The 24,907-nt window shown below is 34.6% G+C and overlaps 1 protein-coding gene and 1 pseudogene across 1 annotated transcript in view; one reads left to right on the top strand and one right to left on the bottom strand.

Annotated features, from left to right (window-relative positions):
• Window positions 1-24,907, top strand: part of BMPR2 (bone morphogenetic protein receptor type 2) — a 195,292-nt gene that overhangs the window by 123,239 nt on the left and 47,146 nt on the right. The window lies entirely within an intron of this gene.
• Window positions 2,895-3,013, bottom strand: LOC123324503 (annotated as a pseudogene).

Consider the following 24,907-nt stretch of genomic DNA (forward strand, 5'->3'; position numbering starts at 1 on the left):
GCAGTAGAAAATCTGGTGATGGTGATTTTTTTTCTCCTTTAAAATTTTCCATTATAAAAATACCATTTATTGCATATTTAACATAAATATTTGTCAAAGACATTTATATATGTTTAAAATTTACTAGAAATATGGTGCACACTTATCAGAGATGGAGAAGTAGGATAGTGTGAGGTGACTGTTGAGAGGGAAGGTTACATATTATTCTTATATTCTTGAATTATTTGAATCTTTAACCTGAGAATATATTTGTGTATTACATGTGTATGAAAATATTAAAGGAATACCTGCTTGTTAAATTAGAAAAATAGAAAAATGAGATAAGTGAAAAGGAGATAAATAATCTTCAATAATTTCTATATCCAAATACAACCATTATTAATATTTTGAATGTTTTTTTCCTAGTCTTTTCTCTTTAATTTTTGTATAGTTGTATTAGTGATAAAAATGCATTTAAGGACCACCTGGCTGGCTCAGTTGGTAGATCCTGTGACTCTTGATCTTGCAGGTCCTGAGTTAGAGCCTCATGTTGGGGATAGAGTTTACTTAAAATAAAGGGGAGGGGGAATAAAAATTCATTTTAGATCCTGCTTTTTTGTTCAGCAAAATAAGTATTTTCCAGGTTATTGTATATGTTTCATAGTCATCAATTTTAATGGTTGTATAATATTTTATCAATTAGATATTTTCCTTATCCATTCCCTTGGTTTTAGACATTTAGGCTGTTTCTAGTTTTTTATTCCAGTGGGCATCTTTGTATACATAGCATTATATTAAATTATAATTCCCATATCCAGTAGTAACAGTATTAAAATTCCTCATATATTGTCAAATTGCTTTTCCATTGGTGGATACAGTTCATTCTCCTGTTAGTGATATACTGGAGTGCATATTCCATCATGTCTTTATCAACACTAGTATTATTAAAATAAAACTTTGCTGAGATCATTTTGAAAAAAGATTTGGATTGGGTTTTGTTTTTTGTTTTGGGGGGATTTTTTTGAGCAAGAGAGAGAGGGTAAATTCAAGCAGGCAGCAGGCAGAGGGAGAGAGCGAGAATCTTAAGTAGGCTCCACACTCAGCACAGAGCACAACGCGGGGCTCGATCTCACGACCCTGAGATCATGACCTGAGCCAAAATCAAGAGTTGGACGCTTAACTGAGCCACCCAGGTGCCCCTTGGATTATTTTTATTAGTGAGGTTCACATGTTTTTTTTTTTTTATGTTTTGAATTTCCTATGTTCATTGTCTATTTGTAATATTCTTTTCCAATAATGTAGCTAATTAGCTTTGAGAAAAATGATTTAGAATAGTCTGAAATCTAGTCATTTCATCCCTTGTCAATTTGTCTTGATACCATAGGATGACAGGAGCTACATTTTAAATAGTAATTTAATATGCATTTGTAATATTTTTAAAAAAATCTTTGAACCTTGGCTCTTCCTAAGGAAAGACCATTAATATCTTTCATTAAAAGTTCAATGTTCATTTATAGTGCTAAATTATACCTTAATCAAGGTGTTAAAAATAAAATGTTCATTACTCATTCTTCTGAGAACAGTGTTCACTGAAACAGTATCTCCAAACCTCACATGATGTTTTCGTAATGGCTATTAAAGCTTTGCATTTGCATAATGTTTTATAATTTCAAAGTGTGGCACATCTGTAAACTCTTTGAAGATGTGTCCATAATATTTGGGTAGTTTAGTAAAAAATAAACCCTTTTGTCCTACTGAGTAACTATGCTACTCAGGTTGAATGGTCATTGAAGTGGTTGTCTTTCTCTAACAGATTTAGCTTGCAGCTTATCTTTTTTTAACTTTTTACCTATTATTGTATCGACAGTCAATGTCAGGTTTTGGCCCCCAACAAAAAAAATGTTTTAAACTTTTATATTTGAAATTATTTCAAACTTACAAAAACTTCCATATACCTTTTATCCACAGATTCACCAATTTTTAACATTTTGCTGTATTTGCCTTATTACTCTCCCTCTCCATATATATACATATGCCGATAACTATTTTTTTCTGAACTTTTGCAAATAAGTTGTAGGCATCATACCTAAATTTTCACGTATTTTGTAATTGTCTCTGTCTCTTCTACTAGATTCTCTTTTAAGATTTTATTTTTCATTTATTTCAGAGAGAGCTTGTGAGAGAGCAGGAGACCAGGGAGGGTTAGAGGGATAAACAGACTCCCCACTGAGCGGGGAGCCCAACATGGGGCTCTATTCTAGGACCCTGGGATTATCACCTGAGCTGAAGGCAGACAGGTAACCAACTGAACCACCCAGGCTCAATCCTACTGGATTTTTTTTTTTTCTTAAGATTTTATTTATTTATCTGACAGAGAGATACACTGCGAGAGAGGGAACACAAGCAGGGGGAGTGGGAGTGGGAGAAGCAGGCTTCCTGCGGAGCGGGGAGGTGGATGCAGGGCTCGATCCCATCCTGGGATCATGACCTGAGCCGAAGGCAGACCCTTAATGACTGAGCCACCCAGGCACCCCTGGATTCTTAAAAAAAAAAAAAAAAAAAAAAATTATTAGAGTATAGTTGACACACAGTGTTATCTTTTAGTTGCACCATATAGTGATTCAGTATCTCTTTATATTATGCTGTGTTCACCACAAGTGTAGCTACCATCTGTCACCATACGTTACTACAGTGTCATTGACTATATTCCCTATGCCGTACCTTTTATTCCCATGACTTAATCTTTCCATAACTGGAAACCTGTATCTCTCACTCTCCTTAACCCATTTTCCCATCTCCCTACCCCCTTTCCTCTGACAACCATCAGTTTGTTCTCTGTATTTGTAGGTCTGATTCTTTTGTTTATTTGTTTATTCATTTGTTTTGTTTTTTATTTTCCACGTATGAGTGAAATCATAAAAATGTTAGATGCCCAAAGTAGGTGGCAATGCCTTAACCATATGTGTGTTGCTAGGCCTGAGGGCCTCTTACATCCTTGTTAAGGGTAGTGCTAACCTCTCCTTTCATACAACACTCTTCTACAAGATTCTAAAGTCTTTGGTGATAAGGACCTTTTTTAATGCTCTTTTGTCTCTGCATTGACTAGTAGTACAGTGTCAGGTATGTAGTGGTAGGAGTGAAATAAATGTTTGTTGAATGAATAATTTAATAAAAGGATATATGCTAATGTATAAATTCTAAAATGTTTTCAAATACTTGAAGGGAATAGGATTTGTTGTCATTTGTAATCTGGCAAAAGTTGAGATCATTGGATTCACTCAGTAATAGACAGGTATTTATTGAAAGCTGGTTGTTACTTTCAATTAAAGGGACAAATAGTTCATGGGACAGTAAGTACAGACAAAAACAGAACAATTATTAACTCCCTTATTTTAGATTCATTATGGTAAAGTATAAAAAAGCCATAATTGTTCCCATTCTCCTTTCCACCCCTAAAAAAGAAGCATCAAATTTTAATTTTTGAAATAATGCAGGAATTTAGAAAAGTTTCCCTAAGTAGATGCTGTTACATGATCTAATTTTCAGAGACCCTTACTCAAAAAGTACAATTTAGCATATTTTAATACTGGTAAAGAAAATGATGCACAGGTAGGTTATGGCTTTTTTAAAGGTTATGTTCTAGGGAAACAGCAGAAGGTACTTAATGTTCTCTTTAGCCTATTCATTTCTCTCTCGATTGTTTTCAGCTGAACAGTTTACTTCCTGACATCAAACTATTCATTGCTGTTACTGGAATTATATCTTTCTCATCAAGTATGCATTTACACAATATCCAGAACCACTTTTACCTGCCTTCTTACCACTATACCTCATACATTGAGTAGGGTTAGACCAGTGACAATGAAGAAATATATGGATGACTGAGAATAACAAAATATAGCTCTCTTTCCTCAGGAAAAGCTTGTTTTTTGTTGTTGTTTTTGTTTTGTTTTGTTTGTAATCAACCTCAGTTGAAGCTGAAGACCATGAGGTAGTTAGTGATAGAAACTAAAGCATATGATAGCAGTGAATCTTTTAAGAATAATGTGGGAGGAGTTGTCAGGGAAAATATGATAGACCAATCCATGACCATAAGTGAGTATCTTTCATTTTGCTGAGCCACAGAGTCTTACATTATAATCATTTAAAAATTTCTTTGATGTGGAGTTAGGGGAGTGAAGAAAGGTTATTCCATTTACCTCTAGTTCTTAAATTTTTTTTTTTTTTACAGATTACAGATTTTGTGTAGTCTTATAAAACTGCCTTACATAGTTTTTTTGGAGGCAATGAGATATGACACAAATTAATGAAATCTCTGCAGACTTCTGGCTGTTTTGCTAAAAAATTTAGTTTAATGAGAAGTCCACTGATTTATGTTTTGTTGAAACATAAATGAAATGTCTGTTTTAAAATAAGTATCAGCAGTTTCTTACTAATTTTAGAAAAAGGTATGTGAGCATTGTTAAATGCCATAAAAATTAAAGTTCTGTTCGGACTACAGATGACCAATGATTTTCTGAGTCCCTTTATTTTTTTCTTAGATTCTCCTTCCGTTGTACCCAGTATGATATGTTAACTTTTATAGGAACTGTCCTTTCTTCCCCCATCAACATATGGTGTCCTTACCTCTATTTCCCTTCAGATATTAGTGCTAGATATTTAACGAGTTTTGCCTCATAAAATACTTATAGTAAATTTAAGATTCTTAGAGAATGTTATTCCAGATGGGATAAATATAGTAATGAAATTTTAATTCATTTCATCAGGATTATAAACTTATTAGACTCAGCAGTCTCCTTACAATAAAAATATAAAGGGAATTTGGGCATTTAACACATAGTGAAATCAAAACTAGCTAAATAACATTTTTTAAAATATTCACGATGTGTCAGACATTGTTCTAATTGCTGTCTGTGCATTAAACCTTTACAGTTAACCCTTACAGAAACACATGAAATGATTACTGTTATATTCTTATTTTACATTGAGAACACTGAGGCACAGATACATAATTTTTTACCAAGTCACACAGCTAATAAGTGGTAGAGTCAAGATTCAAATGTAGGTGTTTGGGCTCCATAGTATGTGTAATTAACTATTACTTTCTATTGGTTTTAACCATTACTCTCTATAATCAGTTGTTATTAATCATTACTCTTATATTCAAACAGGGGGCCAGTTTATATATGTTAATTCATTTGGAAGGGGGAAAGAAAAGATTATTTTGAGAATACTTGATCACATTTCCTAAAATTTAAGGACTCTTCATGATTCTTTCACCATATCTGTTGTACCACTGAGTACCATAAAATGTTTTCTATATTCACATGACATATTACTTAATTATTTAATATTTTTTTCAAATTATCTCATTAAAATTATATGTTCTTTAAAGGGAAACTTTTCATCACTACTGTAAATGGAAAGCCAATGTCATAAGTGGGGGTAACTTTAAAAATTATTTATTTAAAAATAAATAAAATGAAAACTAAGCCATATATATATTAGCTAACTAGATATTGCTGCTTGCCAAATTGTCTGAAACTTGAAGCTTACTTTCTCTGTGTTAAAAGAAAATAACAAATATTGATAATAGAGATTCACTGTCACCAAGTTGAGGTTTTCTTCTTTTGTAATTAGACAAAAGAAAGAAAACTAACTCATTAACACATGTCCATCTACCACCTAAAACCAGAAGTCTGACACTTTAGGAAAGTGAACTATATTATTCTGAGTCTCTTTGAACCATAAGAGACTTTGCAGTACCCATTTGTTTAAAAAGAAAATCAGTCTTTAAGTAAATGAGTTTATACCCTTAATTCATGCTTATGTGTTTATAAATTCCCAGAGTTTGAAAGAGATGTATAATTATTGCAAGGTTTGAATACTTATTTTAGAATAGTTTCTTGTTAAAGTTTCTGGAATTAGTATAATTAACCTTCCTAACTATAAAGTAAACAAAGTGATTAAGTTAGTAGAAAAGCAGACAAAAATTTGTCATTTTCTAAAAAATTAAATAGACCTAAGTCATTGTATTTGGTGTTGGAGGTTCTTGGGTGAAAATCAGCATAAAAATGTAGAATGCTTTTATTTTCTTTAACTTACATCATTCATTAAGTTGATTGTTGGATCAAATTGTTGAGAAACAAAGACTGAATAAAGCTAAGTTTAAGAAATCACATTCTAAAAAAAAAAAAAAATCACATTCTAATTTATGCTGTGCTGTTAAGATTAGAAATTCTAACTTCAGTGTCTGGCAGCAAATGTCTTTATCTCACACCAAGCTAGAAAATAGAAAAGAAAGCCTACATTCAAAGAAACTGACATATGGGGGCCACAGATAGGTTTTTAGCTGTTGTGAATTTATAATGGTTTTTCAGTTTTTACTGCTTCTTTGACAGCATTAAAGTGATTGAATAGACACAAAAGGAGAAATAAGGATGGCTGGACGTTTTTGCTTAGTACTTGATGAAGCATTTTAGCAAGAGACAAAGTATGTTGTTTTTTACACTTATTAAAAATATTAGTGGAGAAGGGGTGGTGCAAGAGAAGTAAAGTATGTATCCTTTAGAAAATATTTTTTAATGCAATAGTAACAAGATTTTATTTGCACATGTTCTGTGGTGTTGGTCAGACAGTTTTCATTCTAAAATTTTGCTACCTCTGCCCTATTGAATATCAATCCCAATCTGTATCTACATATTTTGTCCCTATTCTCTCAAAAAAAGTAATCCCTCTTCATGTTGGTATTTTTATTTTTTATTTTTTATTTTTTATTTTTTTTTTATTTTATTTTATTTTTTTATTTATTTATTTGAGAGAGAGAGAATGAGAGAGAGAGAGCATGAGAGGGGGGAGGGTCAGAGGGAGAAGCAGACTCCCTGCTGAGCAGGGAGCCCGATGCGGGACTCGATCCTGGGACTCCAGGATCATGACCTGAGCCGAAGGCAGTCGCTTAACCAACTGAGCCACCCAGGCGCCCCATGTTGGTATTTTTAAAATTTATATTACTTGATTGTCCTGATGAACAAAGCAAAACCTGTTTACTAACCTGGCTTTACTGACAAACTTAGTGGAAGCTTTTGGTCTGTAAAATGTAAGACCCAAGCATTTATGGTGGAATTGACTGATATTTAAAAATAAATGTCTTCTCAAATACTGGACAATTTTGGATGTAGAAGCAAGAAATAATTTTCATGTTTTTACTTAATAATATCTATAATTTTTCTTATCTTTATGTCCAGTTCCACGTGTGCTCCTTTGTACCTGCCTTAGCTGTTTCTCATTTCCTGTAGTCTCTCTCTGATTACTGAGAATTTTCTGCATATGTTCATATAGAAAAACTGATTATCCATCTAATATAGATTTAGTGGTTTCAGGGTTCTGGGATCAAGCCCCAAGTCGGGCTCCCTGCTCAGTGGGGAGTCTGCTTCTTCCTCTCCCTCTGCTCCCCCTGCCTCGTCCTCTCTCTCTCTCATGCTCTCTGTCTCTCTCTCTCAAATAAACAAAATCTTTTTTTAAAAAAAGTAGAGTCATAGGTACATGAAGATACTTCAAGTACATTCAAAACCAAGATGAAACTAGCTGTGATTTGAATAGCAACCGTCTTTATAATAGTATGTTGTTTTTTTTAATTGAGGTATAATTGACATGTAACATTATATTGCTTTCAGGTGTTCAGTATGATGAGTCGCTATTTGTATGTATTGCAAAATGATCACCACAGTAAGTCTAGTTAAAATCTGTCATAGTGCATAATCACAAAATTTTTTCTTTTTTCTTTTTTTAAGATTTTATTTATTTTATTTAATTGACAGGGAGAGAGAGACAGCGTGAGAGGGAACACAAGCAGGGGGAGTGGGAGAGGAAGAAGCAGGCTTCCGGCTGAGCAGGGAGCCCGATGCGGGGCTCAATCCCAGAACCCTGGGATCATGACCTGAGCTGAAGGCAGTCGCTTAACCAACTGAGCCACCCAGGCGCCCCAAATTTTTTGTTCTTATGATGAGAACTTTCAAGATTTACTCTCAACAACTTTCGAATATTCAATATAGTATTGTTTTTTTATTGATTTATTTTTTAATTTTTAATTTTTAATTTTATTATGTTATATTAATCACCATACATTACATCATTAGTTTTTGATGTAGTGTTCCATGATTCATTGTTTGCATATAACACCCAGTGCTCCATTCAGTACATACCCTCTTTAATACCCATCACCAAGCTAACCCATCCCGCCACCGCCTCCCGTATAGAACTCTCAGTTTGTCCATATAGTATTGTTAACTGTAGTCACCATGCTGTACATTTTATCCCCATGACTTATTTTATAACTGGAAGTTTGTACCTTTTGACCCCCTTCACCCCTTTGACCCACCCTTCTCCTCTGGCTAGCAGCAATCTATTCTCTGTATCTGTGAACTTGGGTTTTTTTGTTGTTGTTGTTGTTTTTTCACATTCCACGTGTAAGTGAAATTATATGGTACTTATCTCTCTCTTTCTGACTTATTTCACTTAGCATAATGCCCTTGAGTTCGTCCATGTTGTTGTAAATGGCAAGATTTCTTCCCCCCTTTTTTATGGCTGAATAGTATTCCTAAACACACACACACACACACACACACACACACACACACTCACTCATCCATTGATGGACCCTTAGGTTGTTTCCAAATCCTCACTATTGTAAATAATGCTGCAGTGAACATTGGGTGCATATATCTTTTTGAATTAGTGTTTTGTTTTCTTTAGATAAATATCCAAAGTGGAGTTGCTGAATAATGTAGTAGTTCTATTTTTAATTTCTTGAGGAACCTCCATACTGTTTTCCATAGTTGGCTATACCAGTTTACATTTCTACCAACAGTGCACAGAGGTCCCATTTTCCACATCCTTGCCAATACTTGTTATTTCTTGTCTTTTTTATAAGTAATTTTTTTTTTAATTTTTAAAGATTTTTATTTATTGAGAGAGAGAGAGAATGATAGAGAGCATGAGAGGGAGGAGGGTCAGAGGGAGAAGCAGACTCCCCGCCGAGCAGGGAGCCCGATGTGGGACTCGATCCTGGGACTCCAGGATCATGACCTGAGCTGAAGGCAGTTGCTTAACCAACTGAGCCACCCACGCGCCCATAAGTAATGTTTAATAGTAATTGAACAGATACAACTTTGATTGGAAATGCACTGACAACTTAAATACTGTTATAAGCTCTTTTCAAACTGTTTCTTTAAAAAAAGTACATTATATTCTATGCATAGTATGAAATTAGCCTAATCAGCTGCTAAAAAAATAGGATCATCTAAGGGAGGGAAGTGTAATGTTTCTGAAAATATTCACTTGATTCTTTGGGAGGTATTTGGCATAATGATTAAGAGCGTTGGCTCTCCGGGGCACCTGGGTGGCTCTGTCATTGAGTGTCTGCCTTTGGCTCAGGTCCTGATCCCAGGATCCTGGGATCAAGCTTCGCATTGGGCTTCCCTCTCAGTGGGGAGTCTGCTTCTCCCTCTGCCCCCCCCCCCATTTGTGTTCTCTTTCTGTCTCTCATAAATAAATAAATAAATAAATAAATAAATAAATAAATAAAATCTTTAAAAACAAAAAACAGTGTTGGCCCTCAGTCTTATTAGTGCATGGGTTAAAAATCTTCCTGTTCTACTTGCTAAACATATCCTTGAACAGGTTACTTAGCCTCTTTGTATATTAAGTACCTCACATACAAAGTAATACTATCTATTTTATATGACTGTTGTATAAGTTAAACAAGATAGTGCATGTAAAGTGCCTAGCATATACTAAACATTTAATAAATAATAGTTATTATTAGGAGAGAACTGTCCTTAGGTCTTTCTAAAAACCAACTGTTACAAACATCATTCCTCATTTAGTTTTCTTTTTACCATTAAGGACATTTTTCTGTTCATTTTTATTTATTATATGAGAGCCTACATTCTGTGATCTTTTTTTATTTGAAGAAAGAATTGTTACTGAGTTTCTCGTGAAGTGTATTCAAGTTCCTGTGTCCCTCTAGTTGAGAAACAGAACAAAGATAATATTTTCTGCATCTTCCATTAACCCCATCCCCCACTAAAAAAAAGCTGTAAGAAGTTATTCCTGAAACAGTGAATTATTCTTTTATTTTTTGCAAGTGTACTTTTCAAGGTTTTTAGCAATGAATAAAAATATAGTCAATCTTCATTATTCCTGGATTCCATGTCTCACTTGCTAAAAAATTATTTGTAACTCCAAAGTCAGTACTCAGAGTTTTTCTTGGTCATTCAAAGACACGTACATAATAACAAAAAATTTGAGTTGCCTGACATGCCTGTTCCCAGCTGAGGTTGATCATGGACACGCTCTTACCTTCTTACTTCAGCGTTCATACTGTAAACAAGTGTCCTTTTCAGTCTATTTAATGCCACATTTTTTTGCATTTTTGTTGGTGATTTTTCAATTTAAAATGGCCTCCAAGTATAGGGCTGAAGTGATGTCTAGTGTTTCTAAGCACAAGAAGGCTGTGAGTGACTTACAGAGAAAATACATGTGTTAGGTAAGCTTCTTTCAGGCATGAGTTATAGTGCTATCAGCTGTGAGTTCAGTGTTAATGAATCAGCAATATACAGTATATCAAATAAAACATCTTTAAACAGAAACACATAAAAGAGAAGGTTATGTATTAATGAGATTGGTGAATATGGTTTGACTGGAGGCTGACAGGAACCTAACCCTGTATTTCCTGTAGGAACATTGGTTTAGTATTTGCTAATTCAGTGTTTACAATGACTTTATATAACATAACTACTGTAGATAATGAGAATCAAATGTATATACAGGTTTTCACACTTTCTGAAAGTAGAGTGTTCCTATGAAACTTTTGTAATCTGAAATGTTGTAAAGCAAAGAACCATTAATTTATATGGAAAATTTGAGCATTCCAAGACCCAAAAAACAGTATCTCTTAGGCTTTTCTAGTATCTTAGGACACATCTTGTTAATGGATGCACAGAATAAATTGAGATAAAGAACAGATGCTCACAAACACAGTCACAGCTAGGGGAGCTTGATGTTGAGATGCTGAGTGTATTTCCTGGGGAAGGAACTTTTGGAGGTGTCAATTCTCACTGCTCAGGTTGTGTGCTATCTCTGTAATGGAAAATGCTGAATGCTATTTTCACTTTTTGCCATTTTTTATAAAACAAAAATCCCCTTCAGATTTAATTTGGCTAGTAAAACAGGTACTGATGTCTTTCATAAAAACAAAGTGATGTAACTCGAACTTTCAAAAAGTGGAGGATACTGTATGTTGTGGTAGGCAGCTTCTGACATGGCACCCAGTGATCCCTGCCTCCTGGTATAATCCTGTCTCCCTGAATGTAGGCAAGACTTAGTGACTTGAGGGGCGCCTGGGTGGCTCAGTTGGTTAAGCGACTGCCTTCAGCTCAGGTCATGATCCCGGAGTCCTGGGATCGAGTCCCACGTTGGGCTCCCGGCTCGGCGGAGAGCCTGCTTCTCCCTCTGACCCTATCCCCTCTCACGCTGTTTCTCTCTCTCTCTCAAGTAAATAAATAAATAAAATCTTTAAAAAAAAAAGACTTAGTGACTTGATTCTAACAAAAAGAATATGGCAAAGATGATAGAATATCACTTTTGTAATTAGGCTTTTAAAAGACTGTAACTTACCTCTTAACTGGTATTCCCTCTCTGGCTCTTCTTGTGTGCTTGCTCTCATGAAGAGGGCTGCTTGTCAATGAATTGAGGTCTGCTTTCTGCCAACAGCCAGAAGGGAACTAAAACCCACAGCCCAACAACTTGTAGGGAACTGAGTCCTACTAACAGTCACTGAGTGAGCTCAGATACTTCCCCACTGAAATGGTGAAGTAACTTTGGCATTGACCTAAACCTTGACTGCAGCCTTGTGAAAAATCCTGAAGCAGAGCACACAGTTAAGCAGGGCCTGGATTCCTGAGACACACAGAAACTGAGATAATAAATCTGTATTAAGTCAATAAGTTTAGGATAGTTTGTTATGTAACAATAGATAATACATACATAGTTAAATATTTATAGTTACATATTAAAACCTCTGAATATGATATTTGAGATGGAGCATCCAGTAAAAAGTAATGTTTGACTTTTGGCAGCTTTTATTCTTTCCCCTCAATGTTCAATTATTATTTTCTTTTCACTTCTAAGTTTTTGACAGTAGTGAGCACAATTCCTTTTTTTTAAAATTCCTACTTCATATGAAAATTTCTGTATATAAAGAAAAAAATCTTATATTTCCACGTAGATTCAATAATTATTAACATTTTTCAATTTTGCATTCTCCGTTACCTCCTCCTTTCTGGATGGATGGATGGATGGATACCTGTTTTTGTTGTTGTTGCTATTGTTGAGCCATTTGAAAGTAATTGTTTTAAGTCACCAAGGTTGTGATAAATTTGTTACAGCACCCAAAGGAAACTGATACACAGCCACAGAAAAATTAAGTTTCCACCAGCCATGTTTGCTTTTAGAAACAAAAGAACAGGTCCATTTTCACTTCCAGATCTTTTGTAAGTGCATTCAGTTGGCTGAAGCTACATTAAATCTGAAATCCTAGCTGCAGGAGAGTCTAGGAAATGTAGGGCTTTTCACTTTCTAGCCTCTGCATTTCAGGAAGGCATACTAGAATGAAGGTAGAGTGAATGTTAAGGGGGCAAGTCTTATCTATCTGCCACATTATTATAATTGTTACATTATTATAATATCACAATAGATATCACTATATATATCACATTTTTTCTTAGCTACACAGTGTAACTTCCTGGGAGAATGGGGTTCACAGAGAGGTGCAGTGAGTGGACCAGGGAAAGAAATGAATGGTAGAAGGTGTTTCCACTCCAGCAGAATCTTTTGTTTCTCTCTCAATATGTGTTTCTGAAGAAGCAGTCACAGTCCAGCAGTGCCATTGCCCTTCAGTTCGCTGATCTTTCTTTGCCACCTGCTCCTTAGTGCCTTCGTTCAGGCGTATTTTAGTGCCTCTAGTCTCTGGACTGACTGTACTGATTAAGCACATATACAGACATCCTCAGGATATTGTCACAGACTTCCCTTTTTCCTACCTCTTCAGTTGCTCACCCCTATGCCTGTGTTTCAGCATGGGCGTCTACTCCTAGGGGCAGACACATGAGATCTTCAGAAAATTCTTGGCAGCTTCAAAATCTCTTAGCAACATTTCTCAAAAACTTTTGTTTATATAACTTCTTCTAGGCAATAAATCAACTTTTAGACTGTTCTACTGGCATATCCTAACATATATCATATCCTGAGTTAACTCACCTGCACAAGTATTTATTTGAAAATCTAAGCACCCAGGACATTCAAACAGTTGTGTTCTAATGGATATCTAAATGGATAATCATTTTTAAAAAATCATGCCAGGGTAATAAATAATTAGCTAAGACACAGTGAGTGCATGGTGAGGATGTGGTTTGCAGGGTGTTAAAATTGTTTGGTAATTTCACAGAATCACAATCCATGTGATTACAGACTGGGTGGAACAGATATTACAGATAATCACAGAGATCTCCCAGGCCTTTGGTTGATGATGTACTTGTGATCATTCTTGTTCATTTATATGTTTTGTGAGTAACAACTGTTTTAAAGTATTGAACTCCATATTATATTTCTGTTCCTAAATCCATTTAATAGAATGAAAAACCCAGAGTTTGCATCCAGAAGGTATTGGAACTCTGTTGCATTCTTAATTTTCTTTTTTAAATATGATGCTCCTTAGGAGTTAGGATATCTAAATTCCAAACCCAGTAGTTCCATTTCTGAGAATTTATCCTACAGATATACACATATATTTTTGAAATGATTGTAAACAAAGGCATTCATTGTAGCATTGTTTGTTATAGCAAGATAGTAGAAGTCTAAATGTGAACTGATACAGGACAGGTTAAAAGATTTTGGTACAACAGTATAATGGAATAGTTTGAAGCTTTAAACAAGAATTAAATGCCTTCTCTGGACTAATTTATAGAAAGATCTCCACCATATATTGTTAAGGATTGCCAACTGTCAGGGGTTGGGGGGAAGAGTGGAAATACCATATATTCAAATTTGCTTCTACACACATAAAGAAATTCTGAAAGAATACAGAAGAAAGTACAGAGTGTCCTTACTTGTATATATATGAGTGTATGTGTATGGTGGAGTGTGAATTGATGGGGCCTAGGAGTATGGAGGAGATGTTTCAGTGCTTGAGATATGCATGTCAATGTTCAAGAACTTAAAAAATAAAAATATTTAATTTTCAGAAATAGCACAAATGCAGATCAAGACTCAACTTTCTGGGTAGGTATTGTTCTATACCAGAGAGTGGCATTTATATTAGAAAAATTCAGTTGCACATAGTAAAGCTAAGAGTTTGAAAGATACTTTCTTGTGCTTGAAAGAAAAAGATCCCATTTTCTTTTAACTTTTGTGATCCCTTAATTAGTTTGATCATCTTTGTTTATTACCTGATACCCAGCATTTTCTCAAATTTCAAAAAGAGCACAAGTTAATTTTTCTTTTGTTTTCTGGTTTTGTTCAATGGTTTGTGTCTTTGCAAATTTGATCAATAATGGGGAGTGTTGGTAGAAGGAGAAAACTAAGGGCTTTGGAATTAGGGTATGAACGTAAGAAGTGGAGGCAAAAGAAGGAGGAGAGAAGTATTTTCCAGATATTCTTTGCCACCTTTACAGTTTTACTCCCAATTTCATGTATACCCTCAAGTCTGCTATGGCATTTATTAAAGTAGTGAGGAGAAGTGGCATTTCAGGAATGCAGTCACCCTAGTATGTGTATCATTGGACCTTTTTTTAGTGTCAACTTCACTTTCCAATTATTCCCTTAATCATTTACTAAGTAGTATAAAGTCAACTAATTTTTAAAAATTATTTAAATTTTCTCATACTCTTGCCAATTAATTTGATTACCTTTCAATCCTAGTATATCCACAAGTCCTCAGACTATTACATTATGTTACTATACTTTCTGCTTATTCTTCTGTATTTCCAAGTTGTTTGATAATTTGTTAAAGTAATTAATGAATTGATTGATTGATAAGAAGACTGACATAGCTACACTAGGCTTGATGAAAGTGGCTTCCCCAGCAAGATCTATTGGTTTAGTCTTAAGAAAAAGCCACATTTGAATGGTTATATGTTAAGATGAGAAACTCATGTTGACTTATTTTGAAGTATTTTTAAATGGAGAAAAGAAATGGCATTCTTTAGTTTTACTTTCTATTATTATTGGCACAGAGTTAATTAAAAGTCTGATATTTAATTCAGAATTCAGCCTTTCTATTTCAGAGTTTATGGAGTATTTTTTCTGCCTGTGGCTTTTTTGCTATCATGAAATAGAATTTTCCCTACTCATTTTTATGTGAGATTTTAAAGAGGCTTTTACAGATTTTTTTTCAGTAGAAATTTTTTTTTTTTTTAAAGATTTTATTTATTCATTTGAGACACAGAGATACAGAGACAGAGAGAGAGCATGAGCAGGGGGAGAGGGAGAAGCAGGCTCCCCGCCGAGCCAGGAGCCCGATGTGGGGCTCGATCCCAGGACTCCGGGATCATGACCTGAGCCGAAGGCAGACGCTTAACGACTGAGCCACCCAGGCGCCCCTTTCAGTAGAAATTTATACATATGTTTGAAACAGTTGTTTGCAGTTAATTCACTACCAAGGACTTCTTTTTTGTATTTGTCTTGAGTCCTTCCATTCCATGCCTTGGAAGATTTTGTCTACCACAGTGTATTTTATTTAGTAAAAGATCTCTTTTCCCTTTAAAAAGATTAATCAAATACATCTCAATGTCACACCACCGAGCAAGTCATGTATTTCCAGCTGCCAAAGCTGTTGACGAGAGATCAGTGTTTTGAAGTGAAGGAAAAGGAAATTGATTTTTTCGTTTTCTTTATGTAGCCTAAAATACACTGAAATAAGTGTTAACAGTATCTATAAAGCATTTTATAAATACTGGAAATTGTGTTGCTGAGTTCTGGTCTTTATGATATGTATATATTCTTGATATTTTAAAAATAAAAGTCATCTTCTTAAAAGGTCAGAACCATTCTCTTAGACTGCTTTTTTAAAGTTATGGTAAAGTACACATAACATAAAATTGATCTTCTTAACCATTTTTAAATGTACAGTTCAGTAATGCTAAGTATATTCGTATTATTGTGCCGCCAATCTCTAGAACTCTTTTCATCCTGTAAAGCTGAAGCTCACAAAAGGTAAATAAAATGTTGATCTTTGGGGAGTATTATATATCTTACCCCACAAAAACAACTGAAGTGCTATATTTTAAATAAACAAATATATTTAATTTTTCTAATGTTAAAACTTCTGTAGCTAATAGTGCAACTATAGGCATTACTTATAGACTCTTGTTTGAATGTAAATATGTCTACAGTTGTAAGGACAACATGGGCAGAACTGTAAAAAAATTTTATCCTAAACCATTCCTAAATGTCTAATTTTAGATTAAAAGTTGTGTATGTTTGTGCACATCTCTGGAAGATGTTACATGGCCATTACTAGGTATACTCTTATTTGTCAGCTATTGCCAATACTATTTCATCAGTAAGCCACCTTTAAGCTCAGTGGCTTTAACAGTAAGCCTTTATTCTCATGATGATAGGTCTGTAGATCAGCTGGAATTTGCTTGATACAGGCTGGGCTCTACTACAGGCTGCAGGGTCAGTTCAGGTCTTCTCAGGTCTTGATCCTGGGGCTCAGGATCAAGAAGTAGCATCAACTCAGAAAAAGTTCTTTTCATAGTGGATTATTTGATCACAAGGAATACAAACACAACTAAAAAAGAGTTACTTTCAAAATTTAAAAGGCAGATTTCTTTTAGCATCTACATATTTAGTATCAACTGTTTTGTATGTTAAAAAGTGCCCATTTCTTTTAAAGTAAAAATAGTAGTGTATTAGAATGGATATCCAAAATCTACCACAAATGGTATAAATCAAAATTATTTCTCACTCTGCTAGCTTTTAATACAAATGTTTAGTTATTTAGTTGTTTAATATAGCCTGTCAGTTATTCAAGGATCAATAATTTTTCTTTATTGTTAAGTCAGTGTTTTTAGTTGATAACTTTTGAAGTGTTGGATCTATCAAAGGATTGGAACTACTGAACAGTCATCCATTTAAAAAGTTTACTGTGGTTTGTTTTGCAATTTGATATAATACAAAGAGTTTTTTTAAACTTAAATTGCTTTTATCTCACCTTTATCATATAGAGATCATAAGATCACTAAGGCTTTTTTGTTTGTCAGTTTTTAAAAATTTTTGTTTGAAAAGCAAGATAGAATTGAACTAAAAACAGAACTCCCTGCATTGTCCAGACTGTCACCAGTGCTGCTAAGCAGGACATGTGGGTGCCTTTAAGACAGGTAGGTTTGCAGACAGGAATATGTAAAGGGACAAAGGAATATAAAAGAGAAGGAAAAGTAAAAAGGAGGATTGGGAAAAAGAAGTGGCTGTGTAGGAGAAAGATACAGTACCAACAAGAGTTACTCTAACTCCCCTTGGCCTTACCAGTGCCCTCGGTATTCTGTCACTTTACCTCCTTATTCTATCTAGGGAGTGGGCTAATAGGAACTGAACAAATATTTAGGGATAGTTTGGGTGAGAATATCAATAATGGTCTGATGGAGACCCTATTCCTTTTGCTGTCCTTTCATGGAAGACCAGATGTGCATGTTTAGAAGGTCCCTTTTAAAGAATTGTCAAATAAGATTGTGTAAATGCTTTGAGGGTAGGGGATTAGGGAAATCTGAGCACTATGGAAAGGATGAATTAAGGATTTCATTGGTTTTAGATATGTATTATCTTCTTAACAGTGCTAATTTCATAAAGCCTTGTCCAGTAAGGCATATTTTCCTCTATCCTATCTCTCAGTCTCAAAGCTTTTCTTTCTGCTCTATTCCTACCCTAGTGCATCTTTTATTAATTCTGGCCTTCTTGGCTGCTAGCTATTGCCTCTGCTGCCAAAACATTAGAAACAGCAAGAGGATATGCAGCTTTTCATTTGTCTACTTTGTTTAATATTTTTCTCTTGCCAACAAAATTGAGTACTTTATTTTTTTAAAAGATTTTATTTATTTATTTGACAGAGAGAGACACAGCCAGAGAGGGAACACAAGCAGGGGGAGTGGGAGAGGAAGAAGCAGGCTTTCTGCTGAGCAGAGCCCGATGTGGGGCTTAGTCCCAGGACCCTGGAATCATGACCTGAGCTGAAGGCAGACACTTAACAACTGAGCCGTCCAGGCACTCCAAAGTTGGGTACTTTAAAAGTACTAAGTATAACTGAAAAAGCAAATGTTTATGGAGTGTTTCTATGAGCTTAATAGGGATTACCTACATTGATCTTTTAATTATCATTATAAGTCCCAGACTCATTGCAAGGAAAAATAACTGCATTTGTTATATAGAAAAGCAATCCTGAATTAATTTCATGTGCACCTAGTAGCATGGTTAAATCTTCAAAACATATTATTGAAAACAAGAAGCAAGGCATAAAAATTCCATTTATATAAAATTCAGAAATAGGCATTAAAAAAAACCCAAACCTAAGCATATAGAAAATATAATACTACTAAGAAGGGCAAGGAAACAATTACTACAAAAGTCAGGATAGTGCCTATTGCTGGGGAAGAGAAAGGCTGTTATGACCAAAAGGGAGCAGGTAGGTGATTTTTAGGATCCTGAATATTCTATTTCTTGGCGTAGCTACATGAGTGTTTACTTCATAATAATTCACTAAACTGTACATTTGTATTATAAACACTATTGTGCATATGTGATTTGTTTTATAATAAAAATGGTTTAAAAGATGGGAAACAACTGTGGGAAAAACTAGAAAATAGAAATTTCATAGGAAAAAAGCTAATTTTCTCTACATATCTATCTTGCTTTCCTTATAAGATTGAGCACATTACAGGGCTCCTGGGTAGCTCAGATGGTTAAGTGTCTGCCTTCGGCTCAGGTCATGATCCCAGGGTCCTGGGATCCTTCAGGCTCCCTGCTCAGCGATGGGTCTGCTTCTCCCCCTCCCTCTGCTTCTCCCCTTACTCATGCTCTCTCTCTCTCTATCTCTGTGTCTCGAATGAATAAATTTAAAAATCTTAAAAAAAAAAGATTGAGCACATTACTATCATAATTAAAAGAACATTAAATGGGGGGAGTTGTGTGTACAATGTAACTCGTATTTTGTTTTCTAGTAATAAGCAAATGAGTGGAAGATAAAGCTTCCGCTTTTATAACATTATTTCATGGTCACTTTCTGAGAACAGGGGTCTTTAGTATGAATTCTGGATTTAGAATTACCATTTATAGACAGGAAAATTGACTAGGGATCTCTGAGTGATTCATCTCTTTGGTTTGATTGTGTATTGTGGGATTTTAACTGATTGAGCCACCCAGGCACCCCTGTAGTGTGAGATTTTAATTTTTCCTTATTTTTGTTTTATATTAAATAATGAATATTACAGTAGTTAGATTTCAATTTTCCTTGTGTTTAATTTAGACTTGAATTGACATTTCTTTACTCAATTAGGTTATCAGTGCTTTCTGAGTATTCAATAATTATTTTCCAAAGCTGTTGCATGGAGTAACAACCTTTTTGTTTTATCGTATCTATGTATAAAGGTAAAAAATAAAATCTCAAGAGAATATAGGCAATTAGGCCTGGTAGAATTAATCAAAAAAATTTTTTTTAAATTTTTTTTTTTTAAAGACTTTATTTGACAGAGACACAACGAATATTTAATGGTATTTTCTTTATACTCTGATAGATTTTTTTTTATTGTAGCATGGTCTAGAGATTCATCTTTATCTTTCTTTTTCTTGTATTTACTAAAAATTCTAAATGTATTTACTTAAATCCTGTTTTTACCTTTCTATTATTTAATGACTTTATCCAATGAAATATAATTAATTTTGTTAGTTTTAATTCATTCTTTAATGAAGGAAAGAAAATGCTAAAACTCAGTCTTTTCTAATCACAAAACAGCTATTTTAAAGAAATTAGAATTATAAATACAAAGCTAAAAGTTAAGAAGGATAAACATTGAATGTCTTTCCTGTGTTTTCTTGTCAGTCCTCCCTCCCCTAACCTTTTTTTGGTTTAACTGGGATTGTTTCTCTTTCTCTTTCTTTCCTTTAGTTTTCCACTGTTGCTTTTATAATTCAGCCATAAAATGCCTGGACTCAGCAGAACATGAACTGTTTTGTTTATTGTTGTTATTTATTGTGTTTCTTACAAGCAAGATCTATTCACAGTGATTAACGAGGCCAGTTAAATTTTAAAGTAGTACTAAATATTCAGTATTACATACCAATGTGGAAAAAAAACAAGAAATCTGCCTCCTCTCAATTTGCTTTTTAGACATTAAACATAAACATTAATCTGATTATGATTACTATATAGTTGCCATTCCAAACATATTAATTAAATCAACATTGTTTATTCTTTATAAAAATATTTGTTCAAAACATTGATCTGCACAGTATATCATCATTACAGAAATGATATTTAGGAATCTGAATTATTTTGCTAAGGAATTCATTTAACTCTGATCACATCAATTGTTTTGATTTTAAAACTTTTTCTCTGCTTTTATGAATAAGTACATTGCTTTTTAAAAAAAAAAAAATGTTTTTAAACCTAATCCCTAATTTGCCTTTCCACAGAGTTGTAAAAGATTAAGGAGCCAACAAAACCACCAGTGTGTTATATTTAAGATTTCCTTTGTTGCTGCTGCACATGCAACAATGTTGTTCTTTCTTTGACACAGACCCAGACAAAGGCTGAGTGTAACAAGGAAGCAGACAGCACGCCTCCAGTAGTGGCCCCTGCCTGGCTCCAGGATTTGTAAACAGAAACATCCCAGGCTCCAATGAGGCAGACAGCGGTTCCCTGTCTGTTCTGCATTCAGGAAGGACTTGCTTGCATAAACCCAGCCACTGCACACAGACATACATAGCAGTGTTTACATTTGGTTGAGTATTTAATTGAGAAAGCTAATAGGGAGGAAGAAGAGGATTTATTAGAGCTAGAGGAACAAGACAATTTCAGGTACAGCATATACTGTATATGTAGCATATATGTTTAAAAGAAAAAGATTTTATAAAGAAACAAAAAACGAAAGTTAGGAGTTTTATGGTCAAAGGCTTCTTTTATTGCACACATATGTGAATAAACATACTGAAATATTTTCCCTGGCAGTTTTCCAGGGATCTCATATTTTTAGACCATATAACATATCCTGGAAAGCTTTTTATTTGAAATGTTTAACCATTAACGTGGTTTTTAACATGTTTTAAAAATCTATTTTAACACTTTTTTCATCATTATTATATAGATTAATAATTTCTATTTCAGATTTTGGGTTAAAAAATATTTTAATGTAAAAGCTATGTGGTTTTTTTGTTTTTTGTTTTTTTGTAAATTTAAGATTAAGAGCAAAGAGAATACTGAACCTTCAAAAAAAACATTAGAAGACTCATACAGAATTTTGGAAAGACCTTAAAAGTCACCTAGTATAACCAAATTTTTAGAACTAGTTTAATTCATTTTAATCACAAACTTACAGGAAAAGCACAGAAGACAAATAACATTAAAAACTTGTGCTTGTGTGGAGGACAACTCAGAAATAGTGAATGGATGGAATCTACTGTATGATAAAAATGCTACAAACACCACCTAGTTGCTGTCAATAAGAAATTTACTTGTTTTGGGCGCCTGGGTGGCTCAGTTGGTTAAGCGACTGCCTTCGGCTCAGGTCATGATCCTGGAGTCCCGGGATCGAGTCCCGCATCGGGCTCCCTGCTCGGCAGGGAGTCTGCTTCTCCCTCTGACCCTCCTCCCTCTCATGCTCTCTTATCTCATTCTCTCTCTCAAATAAATAAATAAAATCTTTAAAAAAAAAAAAAGAAATTTACTTGTTCTTTAAAAATTCAAATGCTGGCAACCATCCAGAAACATTTGCAGGTTTAGTTATAATTGTTATAAAGTTAAACTGCTGAAACGTGTTCACTGAAGCTATTTGACTTGCGTTAATGCTTTCTGTCCCCTCACTTACATTAAAAATTCACATATAAATGGGGGCACCTGGGTGGCTCAGTTGGTTAAGCAACTGCCTTCGGCTCAGGTCATGATCCTGGAGTCCCAGGATCGAGTCCCGCATCGGGCTCCCTGCTGAGCAGGGAGTCTGCTTCTCCCTCTGACCCTCCCCCCTCTCATGCTCTCTATCTCATTCTCTCTCAAATAAATAAAATAAAAATCTTAAAAAAAAAATTCACATATAAATGAAAATGGAAAAACTACAGTACCTGATTTCTGTTCCCTGTGTTTCCACTCTCAGTTATATACTTAGGTAGGTACCTTTTGACACTATGGGGGAAAATGTCTAACATTAGAACTACAAATAACAGGAAGAAAGGGGAAAAAAGTGGGTTTTTGTTGTTGTTTTTGAAGATGAAATGTTTCCTGTCATAGTGGATTCTTAAGCACATTCTTCAGACATGTGGCATGCTACTTTGGCATAATTGTTACACATTTGGCATGGATAGCACACAGGTTGGTGTCTTCAAAAAAAGGATAACCAGACAGGCCTTGCTTGCCTACTGCAAAGCACCAGTAACTGTACTCTGGAAATGGAGATCTGTTTTGACATCCTGTACAATTTCCCACACCAAATGCTGGAAAAGAAGATTGGGAATCAGAATTTCAGTGGAATTCTGATAACATCTGATTTCATGGACTATTATTATAGTACCAGGGCTGTAACAATGAAGTAAGATTCTTCACTATAAGCAGCCCAGATAGATGCTACAGAATTTTTGTATTAAAACTCGTATAATTTTTTAGAAAAATCTCTTAGTCTTTTTAGTCTGTTTTCTTATACTTTATATTCCTTTGTAACAAGTTAGTCCAGATTATAAAAAACATTAAGTCAAGTACATTGACAACATCAAAAAGAGGAGACAAAGGATAAGATGGAAAAATTTGGAAATAAGATGCAATTCTTTAGAAAAACTCAATGGTCTGAGTGTCCCTAATAGGTTCTAAGAGTTATCACTATAGACTAATTGATATTCAAAATTATACTTAGTCATGCAAAAAGAAATTTGATTTAATATATCTACTTTAAGAAAGCAGGAAAAATATACATTGTATTTTTCAGAGCATTTTATACAAAATATTTCAAGTTTAAAAACATTTAATTGCAAATACTCATTGGCCTCTTTTCCAGCAATTTGGCCTCTTTACTAATCATTTTTCAGTGATGCTAACAGTCAAGGGAAGTTGCCCCTTTTGGAGGATGGGTGAAGATAATGAGCTTAATTTTGAGTATGTTGTTTATATATCTCTAAAATATTCAATAGGAGGAAAGTATATTTGTTAAAGAACCTCTATATGTACATGAATTGATTAATGCATTATTTAATCCACGTATTTCAGAAATCAGCCCAGCTGCTGTATCTGCAAATTAAAGAGATTTTCCTTGTACACATGTTTCTTCCTCCACAGCTGAACAGTTGAGGCAGGTGGAAGGCAGAGACTCTTTTTCTATGTTCCCTTTTAAAGGTTATTCAAAGCTTTTTAGTTCCAGCTCTTCACCATTGGTTTCGGTAATCGATATTTGACTCTCCACTAGTTCCCTACTTAAGAATGTCTTCAGTTAGGCAAAATGTAGAATGTAGTACCTCACATTTCTATTACAGTAGTTTTTCTCATGGATTATCTACATATGACATGCACAGGAGAAGATATCATTCAAGGCTATCTTGCCTTTTATTCCAAATAAAACCAGCACTTAACGTTCTTATGGATACTAACCCTTTATCAGCTATGTCATTTGCAAATATCTGCTCCCATTCTGTAGGCTGCCTTTTAGTTTTGTTGATTATTTCCTTCTCTGTGCAGAAGCTTTTTACCTTGATGAAGTCCCAATAGTTCACTTTTGCTTTTGTTTCCCTTGCCTCAGGAGACCTATCTAGTAAGAAGTTGCTACGGCTGATGTCAGAGAGATTTCTGCCTGTGTTTGCCTCTAGGATTTTGATGGTTTCCTGTCTCACATTTAGGCCTTCCATCCATTTTGAATTTATTTTTGTGTATGGTATAAGTTAGTGGTCCAGTTTCAGTCTTTTGCATGTGGCTGTCCAGTTTTCCCAACACCATTTATTGAAAAGATTGTCTTTTTTCCATTGGATATTCTTTCCTGCTTTGTCAAAGATTAGTTGGCCATATTATTGTGGTTCCATTTCTGGGTTTTCTATTCTGTTCCATTGAATGTGTCTATTTTTGTGCCAATACCATATATCTTTTTTTTTTTTAAGATTCTATTTATTTGAGAGAGAGAGAGATTGAGCACGAGAGGGGGGAGGGTCAGAGGGAGAAGCAGACTCCCTGCTGAGCGGGGAGCTGGATGCGGGACTCAATCCTGGAACTCCATGACCTGAGCCGAAGGCAGTTGCTTAACCAACTGAGCCACCCAGGTGCCATATATCTTGATCACTATAGCTTTGTAATATAACTTAAAGTCCAGAATTGTGATGTCTCCAGCTTTGCTTTTCTTTTTCAAGATTGCTTTGTCTATTCAGGGTCTTTTGTGGTTCTATAAAATTTTAGGACTGTTTGTTCTAGCTCTGTTGAAAATGCTGGTAGTATTTTGATAGGGATTGCATTATATGTGTAGATTGCTTTGGGTAGTATAGACATTTTAACAATATTTATTCTTCCAATCCATTAGCATAGGCTGTTTTTCCATTTCTTTGTGTCATCTTCAATTTCTTTCATAAGTGTTCTATAGTTTTCAGAGTACAGGTCTTTTACTTTTTTGGTTAGGTTTATTCCTAGGTATCTTACGGTCTTGGA

This window comes from Neomonachus schauinslandi, chromosome 3 (assembly GCF_002201575.2).
Source record: "Neomonachus schauinslandi chromosome 3, ASM220157v2, whole genome shotgun sequence".
NCBI lineage: Eukaryota > Metazoa > Chordata > Mammalia > Carnivora > Phocidae > Neomonachus > Neomonachus schauinslandi.